Here is an 11,210-nt window from a genome sequence, read left to right on the forward strand (position 1 = left end):
ATGAAAGACAACCAATGGAAAAATAGCAAGTTAGTTTTAGTTGCTAACATTGATCTGTCCATCTCATCTTTCTTAGACAAAAAAAAAACCAACACATACGTTAGCGATATAAAATATAAAAGGTGGAAGGTATCCATCATCAATGTAAAATGTAAAATCTAAAAGGTGTAGATTACTCGTTGGTTGTATATAAAAGGTGCAACCGTGGATGATTGCAACCCGAAATTACACAGTAGAATGCCAAAGGTGCAACCATTGATTCTTACAACCCAGATTTACATAATAGAATGTCAAAGGTGCAACTATTGTCAATGTTAGCTTGAATTTACATAAAAAGTTATATGTTGATCACACAACTGTTAGCAATATCAACTTGGATTTACATGGAGAGTATTGGATTGATGGCACAACCGTTGGTTCTTACAATTCAAAATTACGTGGAGAGTAATAGGCTGATCGTACAACCATTGGTTCTTACAACCCAGATTTATATGATAGGATGTAAAAGGTGCAACCGCTAGCAATGCCAATCTAAATTTACACAAAGAATTATATGTTGATCACATAACTGTTGGCAATACCAACCTAAAATGTACATGGTACAATGCTTGTAATTCCATGTACATGTGAAGATAGCAAAGTTTAGCGTTTGGAATAAAAATTCATAACAATCGGGGTAAAAATAAATTGAATAACAACAATAGTTTATAATGGTAACTTTAACCTTTATAGCAGCTTTTTTATCTATACCAACAACAGTCATGAAATATAAAATACATTCATTACTAAATTTAAAATATCTAATAAGGTTTTAAACAAACAAGGAAACTTTATTTTGTTGGATGTCTTCTTTTACTGACATTTGGCAGATCAAATGAATGACACATGTATAAGTTAATATTAAAAAAAACATTAATTATGGGGATCTTGAGAGATAACCACGAAGATTGGATCATTGGGTTTTGTCAACAGTTGAGGAAATGCTCAATACTTAATATTGAATTATGAGAATATCTTGAATGGCTTATCACTGATGCAGAAAGAACAATGAATTGAATTGTTGATACAAACAGACTGCTTAGAGGCTATTAAAGCAATCCAAATTCCGGAGTCAATACCTTCAAAGTTAATGATCATCTCCTAAAAATATTAAAAAATGAGAACTTGAATACATCCTTAGAGAGGAAAACGCTGAAGCAGATCGAATAGCTAAAACAACCTTTATTAGGGAAGAAGGGTTGCATGTGTTTACAGACAATCTTTTTAATATAACTTAACTAGTTCTATCTTTTCTTTTCTATCACAAAAAAAAAACACTAACTACACCATATGGTAATAAAACCAAAAATTATTTAAATTTATATATTTAAAAAATGAAAGGCTAAATTTTCAGCTGAGAATCAATAATACATTGATATTTTATCAACAACTACACATTTTTATCAATGATAAAACTCAAACATTCTAATAAGAATTAGAAGCTTTACTATATTCAAGAAGTTTATCTATTTTAAAATTATCTATCTGCATCTTGGCTTCAACGATTTATTAAAAAATGATACCAAAAAAACCAACCTTTAAATTGATTTTCTATCAAACTTACTTTTTAAAAAGAAATGTGATTTTTTTTTATTTTATTGAAAAATAAAAGTGGAGTTTTACAAAAATTTACAAACAGAAAAAATGATTTTTTTTTAAAATAACACTTCAGTTTTTGAATAAAAGCGGAAGGAATGAAAATCCAGTGTTTTTTTTTTTAAAAGACTTACAGAAATCTGGAATTTTTCACCAGAATTTGGAAAATGATGAAGTTATGGGTGAGAATCTGAAGATTCCGACCACCGAATTCCTTGAATTAAAATTGAAGTGATAGATGAAAAGTTTTTTTGTAAAAAGGGAAAAAGAATAAATGAAGCAATTACAAAGTTTTATTAATATATTATATGTTTAATTTTTTTTTAAAAATTCACTTATAACATATATCATAAAAACTATAAGGTAATCATTCTTTTATATTGATTTTGATACTTCCTTTTTTATTTATTTCAACTCATTTATGTTTATATATATATATAAATGTTTATTCATGTTTAAATTTAAATTCTCAATTATATATCATATGATTCTAATTACTTATTACATTTTTCATCAAAATTTTAAATGTTTTAATCATATAAATACACACTTTGCATTAATAACTATTCTTCTAATCACAAATAAATTTTAAAAGATGAGACTAGAGGTACTCATGAGTCGTATCAGGTTGGGCCTAAAAATGATATTAATATAATTTTTTTTTGTCCAAACCTGGCTCGACTTGAAATATGAATCTAAAATTATACTCAAATTCGTTCATATTTGCAAAAAAACTAATCTAAATCCATTCTAGTTCTCCATTTTTTTATTTTTTTAAATTATATTTTATTATTTTAATATTTAATAATTTTATAAAATTTTTAATTTATTAAAAATTTTTGTATAATTATCTTTAACATTATTTTAATTTTAGGTCCTCCCAAGCCCCTGCTTCCAACACCCGACTCGCTCATATCACCCCCACACCAAATCTAGATAACTACAAATGCCTTCCACTGCTCCAGAACTATCCTCTGCTGTCATATACATCTTATCACTGTCTGGATTATCTACTTGAGGTTGTGTTGGTGGTGGCTTCATTCCATGTTTGGTCCCTATTCTTGCTTTGAACTTTCATGGGAAACAACTTCATTGTATTCTCCGATCAAAACCCAAAATATAGGTGCCATCATCAAGGACAAGTTATTGTACAACACGAAACCCCAAGTGCTGAACCTAAGGTTCATCACCATATACTTAGGGTCAGTTCTTCATTGCTTTTGAAAATTGTTTTTGAAAAGTACTGTGGAAAAGTACTTTTGAGAAGTACTTTTAAAAAGTTTAGTTTAAAATTTGAGTATTTAGCATTGCTGTCAAAAAGTGCTTTTAAGAAATAAAATGTTCATTTTAGACATGTTATTATCAAGTAACAAATATGCATTTAAATAATATTTAAATTAGTTAATATTATTATATTTTAGTAATAATATAAAAAAATTATTATAACTTGTTAAAATTTTAATATATAAAATATAAATTGTAAATATTTTTAAGTAATAAATATTAATTATTTATAAAATTTAATTAGAATATATAAACTATATTTTGAATATTTAAATATAACCATTAAATATTTATAATTAGTATTTTAAAAAATATTTTTTTATTTTTAATTAATGATTTTAACATAATTATAATTAAGCACAAAGAAAAAAAAGAAAAATATTATGTTATTGGAGGGTTGAAAAAATAATTAAACACCAAAAATACTTTTAGAAGAGTAAAACTAAAATTTTTAGCTTATTCTTTTTAATTCCTTTTCAGAAGTGCTTTTAAAAAGTACCTCTAAAAAGTTAAAAATTTCAGTAAAAAGTAGCTTGTTCTTCCCAATTTTTCTTTAAAGAGTGTTTTTAGAATTAGAATTATTTTTTTAAATAATGAAGAATTAGCTCTTAATATAAACCATCCGGCCCGGCCCGGCCTACGGACATGTGTAGGCGGAATTCAATATAAAATTTAAGTTCCAGCAATACCCTTACTCGTCTTCAGTTCGGTCTCTAATTTTTCCTTCACTTGCGTTTTTATACCTTTGGTTCTTTTGGGGTATAATATAATCTTAAGCTTTGGTTCTCTGTAATAGAAAAGAAAAAAGAAGAGAAAATTTATTCATAGTTATAGTCTTCGACTTTCCGTCTATATCTCTTGGGATTTCTATTTAAGGTGATGTGAAAAGATTTGGTTTCCTTTGCTTTCAATTGTAGCATTTCCTCGCAGCACTTTCTTCACCTCTGTGTTGTTTTTGGTGATATTATTGAGAATTTGACAATGAGTATTTTCTTTTGAGTTGTCATTGCTGAAGCTGGGAACTTTGAGGAGCTATTGTAATTGAATTAAAGTTTTGATTTTTTTTTTATTGTTGGTGTAATTTATAATTATGTGAGCTGGTTAAATTCATGTAATTTTTTTTATCTGTAAACTGATTTTCCCATGATTAATTTGTTATTCTCTTTTGTTCCCACTTTAAATTCTATATTTTGCTTTAGCTCTACAGCTTTGCTTGTAATTGTTTACTGCAGTCATTTGCTTCCTTAGAAATGAATCAGTTTAAATCTAATGTCACTCTATTTAATTTCTGTTGCTGTATATTTTGAGATAGCTTGTGAGGTCAAATGCATTTGCACATGTGCAAGTTTCTAATTTCTTTTGATATTTACATCATAAAAATTGCTAGTTTTGATTGTTTTTATGTTGTTCATTAATTTTTCCTTAGCTATTATATATCACTTCTACATAATACTTTATGCTGATTCATGAAATTTTAAATGCAGCATGTTGCTTCACTTCTTTATTTATACAAGATATCCTTCTTCACTGTGAATGTTCATGGGGGTTTATGAATGGTTGTTGAAATTGGTATCTCTTCATAGTAAAGATGGTGAAGACGATAGCAAGAGGATATGTTATCAACACAGCTCTACATTTAAATGGAAATAGATTCTAAACCTTGTTGATGTCTTGATTTTCCAATGGACTAGTTGGAACCGAGGAAGCTGTGCCTGTATTTTTTGTCTGTCCTAATTTCTTTTTATGTGTTTGGATCTCTGGCTATAGACATACGTAGGAGCTATCAGTGACTTCTGAATTTTATTTTTTTTCGATAAAAAATACTATTTATAGACTGTTCTCTTGACATGCAAAGTAGTAGAGATGTTAACTTCACCTCAAGGACAGAAACAGAACCCCCCAAAATCTGTGCGAAAAGTCTCACCTAGTGAATCACATAAAGATTTGTGGCTTGCTCTGCAAGAAGGGTCCTTGCCTGATGTAGATTCAGCATTGACGCTATTGAAGAAGACTGCTGGTACCGTAAACTGTAGGAACAGGTTTGGCCTGACTCCTCTTCACATTGTAACTTGGAGAAACCGCCTTCCCATTATTCAGAGGCTTCTAGCTGCTGGTGCTGATCCTGATGCTAATGTGTTTTATTCTTCTTATTGTTTAGTTAATCTGAATGTGTCCTGGTTTGTAATAGATGCCTGTCGAGTACCTTGCTTTAGAATGTCTATTATCTTTGTGTTAAACATTATGAAGTTATAGAGATCTATGATGGTCCAATTATGCTCAATCCTCTTTCAAATTACACTTCAGAATGTATGTTTCAGGATGGAGAATCCGGATGGAGTAGCCTTCATAGAGCTCTGCATTTTGGTCATCTTGCTGTAGCTAGTGTTCTCCTTCAGTCTGGTGCTTCTATTACATTGGAAGATTCAAACTGTAGAACACCTATAGATCTCCTTTCTGGGCCTGTGTTGAAGGTTTTCGAAAGTGGGCTTGATTCAGGTACCTGCTACTATCTTTACTTTGTTGGAGAACATTTGATTGTTATATATAATCAAATCTGCCTTTTTTTAAGTATAACACGGTTTTCCATGTGTTTTTAGTTGCTACCAAGGTGTTTTGCTGGGGAAGTGGTGTTAACTATCAACTTGGAACAGGAAATGCCCATATACAGAAGTTACCATGCAAACTTGATTCGTTTCATGGCTCCATAATCAAGTTAATTTCTGCGGCTAAATTTCAGTGTAGCTGTTACTGCTCATGGAAAGGTCTACACCTGGGGTTTTGGAAGGGGGGGGGCGACTAGGGCACCCTGACTTTGACATCCATAGGTATAAGATTTGTTATCCCTTTGTATATGACAGAATCTTACCCACTTTAATGATTCTTCAAGCAGGAACTCTGAAGTTAAATTAAGCCATGGGATCTTTAGATGTTGAATTCTGTTAGTTTAAATTTTACATCATGTGTTTTCTTTAATTTACTTTTTTTCTGGAATACCATACTGAAAATTTTAAAAGTTTGAAACAGTTTTGTTTTTATTTTTATTTTGGGTATAGAGGATGATGTGAGTCAACAACCATGAACGTATTATTTTATCCTTTATACTTTTCAGTGGTCAAGCTGCAGTTATCACTCCCTGCCAAGTGACTTTTGGTTTGGGGGCTCGTCGGGTGAAAGCAATTGCTGCAGCGAAACATCACACTGTAGTTGCTACGGAGGTCGGGGAAGTGTTCACTTGGGGATCTAATAGAGGTAAAAACTCATTGGTTATACTAGCATTTGGTGACCATAGGCGATAGTTATTTCCTGAAGTGAAAATTCGCTTGATTGTATTAATTGATTCAATATTGCATGCCTTCTACATGTTGACCGGCAAAATAATGTTCTGCATTGTTCAAACAAATCAAGGACTTATAGGCTAGAAATGCTGAAGTAGACATTATCTTGTGTTGTGCAGAGGGTCAGTTGGGCTATACGTCTGTGGATACCCAACCAACACCGCGTAGAGTAAGCTCACTTAAATCAAGAATAGTTGCTGTTGCTGCTGCAAATAAGCATACTGCCATTGTCTCTGAGTCTGGTGAAGTTTTCACTTGGGGCTGCAACCGGGAGGATCAACTTGGTTATGGCACCTCTAATTCAGCATCAAATTACACACCAAGAATAGTTGAGTACCTCAAAGGCAAGGTCTTCAAGGGTGTTGCAACTGCAAAATATTTCTAAATTCACAATTGTATTGGGAGCTGACGGAGAGGTGATTATACCAGCACCTTCTATAATTGATAATTACATTGATCTCTACTTGCACTATTTCTAAATCCCATGTACTTGAATTCAAAATTCACGAATGAGAGTTGCGTTTTCACTTTTTTGTGGAATGAGAGTATATTTTTTGCAATATAGGCCTAACCGCAGTAAAACTTGTATGGCAGGTATATACTTGGGGTCATCGACTTGTTTCACCTAGACGAGTTGTCATTACCGGAAATCTAAAGAAGAGTGGAAGCACCCCTATGAAATTTCATCGAAAGGAGAGACTTCATGTGGTTGCAATAGCTGCCGGGATGGTACATAGCATGGCTATTACTGAAGATGGAGCATTATTTTATTGGGTTTCCTCGGATCCTGATCTTAGATGCCAACAGGTTCTATTCCATTGTCTTCGTTGATTTTAACTTCCCCTGGAGTGAAGCTTATTATTTACTTCATTTGGATGAATTTGTACAGCTATATTCCCTTTGTGAGAAAACAATCATAAGCATTTCTGCTGGTAAGTACTGGGCTGCAACTGCCACTGCTACAGGTGATGTTCACATGTAGGATGGCAAGAAAAGTATGGATAAACCACCTGTTGCAACTCGGTTACATGGAGTTAAGAGGGCTACTTCAGTTGCAGTTGGTGAAACTCATCTTTTGAGTATTGTTTCTCCCTACCACCCCATCTATCCTCCCAATATGCCCCCAAGTGATCAGGTCCCGAAGTTGAAAGTCAATGATGAAGTACAAGAATTGGATGAGGAAGTTTTGTTTAATGATCCCGATTCAAGTGGCATGAGATCATCCATGCATAAATTTGGTTCCGAGAAGAAGACCATACCTAGCTTAAAGAGTCTTTGTGAGAAAGTAGCAGCAGAGTGTCTAGTGGAGCCACAAAATGCAATTCAACTACTTCAAATTGCTGATTCACTTGGAGCTGATGATCTAAGGAAGTATTGTGAGGTAATCCCCTCTGAGGTCTTAACAATTTTTGGGAGAAATTTTTTCTTATTTTCTTCAGAAGGCTTTAGTTTGTGCCTAATTTGTAATGTTGGCTTGGATTCCTTCTTTAAGCCTTTCCGGTAAGGTTTCTTGACACGGTGTTTGGCATGGAAATATACTTTGACTACAAAGTTGTTTTGACTTCATGAATGCAGGATATTGTCATTCGTAACTTGGACTATATCTTAACAGTCTCATCACAAGCTTTTGCAAGCGCATCACCAGATGTTCTTGCTAGTCTTGAGAAGTCATTAGACTCGAGATCAACAGAATCATGGAGTTACCGACGGCTTCCCACTCCTACTGCTACCTTTTGATATGGGAGAGAATTCGAATAGAGAACAGAGAAAGATTTGAAGGAGAAAAGAGAGAGACTGAGAAATTTGTTTGTTGAATAATTCCTTGAATATCGCTTCCCATGCAAAACATGCAGATTTAAAGAGATTACAAATAAAAAATGACGTGGACTATTCTGTTATAACAAAACGCTCCGTATCACTAATCCTTAAACTCCCCGTTTTGACTTTGGCTGTGAAAATTCTTCTGCTAACATTTCAGCTCATAACACCTTTCCGGTTTTCATCAATAGTGATGAGGAGGATAGTGAAAGTGAGGTTCTAAGGACCCCGTGATAACAAGAATAAAACCTGTGTTGTGAGTGAAGGAGACAGATTGGATTCTTTTCTGCAACCTAAAGATTATCTTAATCAAGGGATCTCCGAACAAGTTCAAGCTTTACAGAAGAAGTTGCAGCAGATCGAGGTGCTTGAAATGAAGCAGTTGGGTGGATACATCCTTGATGACCAGCAAATTGCAAAGCTGCAAAGAAAACCTGATCTTGAAAATTCTCTTGCTGAGCTTGGTCTACCAGTTGAAAAATCTCAGTCGAAAGGATCTTGTTCAGTTTCAGCAGATGCTAAAGGAAATAAAAAGGCTGAGGTTTCAAGAAAACAGAGGAGGAAGAGCAAACAAAGGGTAGCTCAAGTTGAGAGAGTCTTGGATTTTAGTACCAGTAACATAGAACCAAACTCTGTGACGGACATTTCTAATATCGAAATCCCCCAAGTTTTAATGAATAAGGTTCGATTTCTTATTAAAGATGTCTTTCTAATGCCTCACTTTTTAGTGGACACTTAACTGAAGATTTGCTAGGTTGTCGTTCTAGTGCTTAATTGTTTGCAGACTCTTTGGTTGGATTCAAGTGCATTTCTTTCTTTTGCTTTCTAAATGCTGTGAGAGTGCCGCACATGAGATTTTAAGAGAAATAGGAACCCATTTAAGCCCTAGAGGGAAAAAAAAGGAAGTGCTACAGTTATGTTGCACATTCTAGGAGTCTATTTAAGTTCTCAAGGGAAAAAGAATTGCTACAGTTTTGTTGCATGGTCTAGGAATCTGCCTAAGTTCTTGAAGAAAAAAGAATTGCTACTCATTTGTTGCATGTTCTTTCTTCTATCCCATATTGAATAAAATCTTGTCTAGTTTATTTCATTTCCTTCGCACTCTATCATTACTCCTACCAACTCTCTTTTTCGTTGCGAGTTTCTCAAAATTTTCAACTAGTAGGTCCTAGATGCAGAACCGTGAATTATGGTTCAAAAGTTTGCAATAACTTATTATAATTTCTACGCAGGAGCATAAATTAAAAATTGAACCCCATGTTTTATCAAATGATCTTGACATTCATCATAACTAGCATCCATATGATAATCAATATCAATTTTCTACATTATTAGGTTTGATGTTTTAAAAGACTCTTTGATATTCTAAATTCCAGATCATGAGCCGGTTTGTACTTTGAATCAGTCATTGACATTGTTGTAGTTCGGCAATATGCAGAGACTTATTATTTTGGTCTTTTGTGAGTTTGCTTTTTGGTATTTCTTATCCTGATAAGTCTGCTTAGGGTCTCATATTCTGCATCTCAAAGAGTAATCTTCCGTTTATTTAAATAAATTACTGAAATGAAAAAAGAGGTTAAAGCTACTTGAATAAGTTATCTTATGTGTTGAAGTCTTTGTTATTTTTGACAGGAAGAAAATGCTATGGTCGAAGGAACTATAACGGACCAAGCCTCGGAAAAGTCTACTTTCCTTGTTCAAAGAAAGGACAGCTCGGTCCATGCAGAAGATATGAGTACTTCACAAACAACAACAAAGAAGAAGAAAAGGAACGGTGGACTTTCTATGTTTCTGAGTGGTGCTCTTGATGATGCACCAAAACACATTCTACTCTCTCCACCAACACCCAGAAGTGAGGGCCCTGCGTGGCGCGGTGCAAAAGTTTTGAAGGGAAAAGCATCACTCTGTGAAATTCAGGATGAACAGAGCAAACTACGGGTGAACTGGCTAACTGGAAGCAAAAATCAGGTGGAAGATCTTCCCGAGGTTAGAAATGAAGAAGGAAAAATCCTGCTGAGTTCATTCTTGCCATCCAAACCAATTTTTGTCGGCCCAGTTCAAGCTTCACAAGTATCTGATGTAGAAAGAACCACACCTCCTTGGGCTGCTTCTGGTGGTACTCATCTTTTTCGGCCATCTCTTAGGGACATTCAGATGCAGCAGGTACGCGAAGTTCCTGCAAACCTATCTCTCTCTGTCTTTTCAGCATACATGCATCCTTAACTGGTTTCATCATTTATAGTAATTTATCCGCATTTCCTCCTTGTATTACATTTTCATCCCATTCCATTCCATGCAATGCATCTTGAACCGCGTTATGCGGCTCATTCCCGCCATTTGCAGGACTCACTTCTTTTTCTTTCTTTCGGTCTGTTCAACTAAAAGCAGGGAAAACAACTGCAGACTTTCTCACAGTCCAAAAACCAAAGTGAGTGGGTGTCCAACAGCTACTGGTCAAGATTCGCCATTGGATTCCCCTGCAATGAGTCTCCGGTTCATACCCGAGGTTGAAGCAACTTCTTCTATTAGATAGATTCAGATTGAAGAGAGGGCTATGAAGGATCTCAAACGGTTCTACAGCAGTGTTAAAGTTGTCAAAAACAAGTCGTAAGCTAAGAGGGCTAAATGACAGATATTTAGCTTTTTCCAGGTAGCACCAAGGCTTTTCAAATTTTCCCCCCTTAGGTTAAATGTAAATTTGATTGTACACATGTTATCTCTGTCTACTAACCTTCTTCTTATTTTAGGTCAGAGTAATTTCTATTATAGTAGGAAGATGCTAAAATGTGCTTCAGCATTCAATAAAATCACGTCACTTCAATCTTTTTAGTGTTGAATAACATCAAATGTTGATAGAATATTTTTCAGCTCAAATTAACTTTCCAGAATAGAGTAGGATTAAACCTACATGTGATCAGATTTAGACTTGGAATTTAAACCTATGTTTTTGTAAACTCTTTAATAACAAAACTAATATAAGCAACAAATAAAAGAAACAAAGAGAAATTCAAGATTAAATCTTAAAATTTAAAATTTAAAATTTTAACTTTAAGCAGATGCAATCAACATGTACAATAATTCACAGGGATCATGCTTCCTGATTTGGGCGTTGTATATGTATATCTTGTTATGAAAATA

At 33.8% G+C, this 11,210-nt stretch overlaps 1 pseudogene; it reads left to right on the forward strand.

The window, feature by feature from the left end:
• Nucleotides 1–4,458: 4,458 nt before the first annotated feature.
• LOC107937262 (uncharacterized) lies at nucleotides 4,459–10,895 on the forward strand (annotated as a pseudogene).
• Nucleotides 10,896–11,210: the final 315 nt, after the last annotated feature.

Source organism: Gossypium hirsutum, chromosome D13, assembly GCF_007990345.1.
Source record: "Gossypium hirsutum isolate 1008001.06 chromosome D13, Gossypium_hirsutum_v2.1, whole genome shotgun sequence".
Classification (NCBI taxonomy): Eukaryota; Viridiplantae; Streptophyta; class Magnoliopsida; order Malvales; family Malvaceae; genus Gossypium; species Gossypium hirsutum.